A 2500-nucleotide genomic window follows, 5' to 3' on the forward strand; every position below is an offset into this window, starting at 1 on the left:
CAACACTACCGTATAGATACTCCAGATTAACAGTCAGTACGTTCACATGGACAACAATACTCTGATATTAGTCTGATTAAGAATCTTCCATGTAAACAGTGATGTCTAATGACCTAAGTGCAGAGGGGAGGGGCTTTGGGGGCTCGAGCTCCTGCCCTTTTAAAAAAATGATCAAAAGTGCCCCACTCAACAATCATCAATAATATTGTGACAAATAAAACAGAATGTGAATTAATATTACAGCGCGTTCAAAACAGTAACAAAGCGCTCAAATGTCCCGTTGATCTTTTACGGATCTGTCAGTCTGAGATGTCGTTGCCATGGTGTGTTGCTATGGGGCGTGTTGCTATGGGGTGTGTTGCTATGGGGCGTGTTGCTATGGGAAGTGTTGCTATGGGGCGTGTTGCTATGGGGCGTGTTGCTATGGGGCGTGTTGCTATGGGGCGTGTCTTACTTCACTGCTCATTCTGACATGGCCTCCTCTATATTTGTTTCTTTGTGTTGTAATAATTCTGCTCATTGTAAAAGTAAAATACAATAAGTTTGTATCTGTAATCCCAGATTCATAATCGTCTGCTTACAGCGGTCGGGAACCTCTGGGCTCGAGGGCCAATCAGTGAACGGCAGGAGAAAACAATACAAACTATCACAAGTTTAAAACCTTCATTTTCATCATTAATCAAAGCTATTACTCGAAATGTAGCTGTCAAGAAAGAGGCAAGATGGGCAGTGTCTCTTCAAAAAAAAAAAAAAAAAGACAATATATAATATTACAAAAATAAAACAACGCATCTACACCCACCTAAAGGATTATTAGGAACACACACTAATACTGTGTTTGACCCCTTTGGCCTTCAGAACTGCCTTAATTCTACGTGGGATTGACTCATCAAGCTGCTGAAAGCATTCTTTAGAAATGTTGGCCATATTGATAGGAGAGCATCTGCAGTTGATGGAGATTTGTGGGATGCACATCCAGGGCACGAAGCTCCCGTTCCACCACATCCCAAAGATGCTCTATTGGGTTGAGATCTGGAGACTGTGGGGCCATTTTAGTCCAGTGAACTCATTGTCATGTTCAAGAAACCAGTTTGAAATGATTGGAGCTTTGTGACGGGGCATTATCCTGCTGGAAGTAGCCATCAGAGGATGGGGACATGGTGCTCATAAAGGGATGGACATGGGCAGAAACAATGCTCAGGTAGGCCGTGGCATTTAAACCATGCCCAATTGGCACTAAGGGGCCTAAAGTGTGCCAAGAAAACATCCCCCACACCATTACACCACCACCACCAGCCTGCACAGTGGGAACAAGGCATGATGATCCATGTTCTCATTCTGTTTACGCCAAATTCTGACTCTACCATCTGAATGTCTCAACAGAAATCCAGACTCATCAGACCAGGCAACATTTTTCCAGTCTTCAACTGTCCAATTTTGGAGCAAATTGTCGCCTCTTTTTCCTCTTTGTAGTGGAGATGAGTGGTACCCGGTGGGGTCTTCTGCTGTTGTAGCCCATCCGCCTCAAGGTTGTGTGTGTTGTGGCTTCACAAATGCTTTGCTGCAGACCTCGGTTGTAACGAGTGGTTATTTCAGTCAAAGTTGCTCTTCTATCAGCTTGAATCAGTCGGCCCATGACCTCTGACCTCGAGCATCAACAAGGCATTTTCTCCCACAGGACTGCCGCATACTGGATGCTTTTCCCTTTTCACACCATTCTTTGTAAACCCTAGAAATGGTTGTGTGTGAAAATCCCAGTAACTGAGCAGATTGTGAAATACTCAGACCGGCCCGTCTGGCACCAACAACCATGCCACGCTCAAAATTGCTTAAATCCCCTTTCTTTCCCATTCCGACATTCAGTGTGGAGTTCAGGAGATTGACCAGGACCACACCCCTAAATGCATTGAAGACACTGCCATGTGATTGGTTGATTAGATAATTGCATTCATGAGAAATTGAACAGGTGTTCCTAATAATCCTTTAGGTGAGTGTATAGTCTATAACATGTAAAACGGGAACATGAACGGAATAATCTAAAGGCAACTCATGTAAACACCTTAATCAGAATATTGTCTTAATCAGAATATTGTCTTAATCAGAATATTGTCTTAATCAGAATATTGTCTTAATCAGAATATTGTCTTAAGCCCTATTCGCAGGGGATTAGTATGATCTGGGGACTCGTGTGATTTAGAAATGACTCTCCACATCTGAGTTTTGCGTGGCGCATTCGCACAGGATAAGCAAAGCCTGTGATTTTACTCAAATTTACTGACTTATCTCCCGGATATGATGTCAAGACTTGTAAATGTTCTTTCGTTATAGATATAGCTGTATGAAATTATGAAGTATGAAGAACAGACGCTACAATTAAAAACATAACTGAGCAATAATAACAATATACGGCGGAAGATTCAGTTTCAAAGCTAATGTAAAAGTGCCCATTAAAGCGAGTTGTCACATGTTCTGTTTTTGTGTTTTTCATTAAGAATAATAT

At 42.1% G+C, this 2500-nt stretch overlaps 1 protein-coding gene across 2 annotated transcripts in view; it reads right to left on the reverse strand.

Moving 5' to 3' along the window:
• LOC307122357 (suppressor of tumorigenicity 7 protein homolog) overlaps nucleotides 1-2500 on the reverse strand; it is a 30907-nt gene that overhangs the window by 27500 nt on the left and 907 nt on the right. The window lies entirely within an intron of this gene.

This window comes from Gobio gobio, assembly GCF_949357685.1.
Source record: "Gobio gobio genome assembly, contig: scaffold_139, whole genome shotgun sequence".
NCBI classification, from domain to species: Eukaryota; Metazoa; Chordata; class Actinopteri; order Cypriniformes; family Gobionidae; genus Gobio; species Gobio gobio.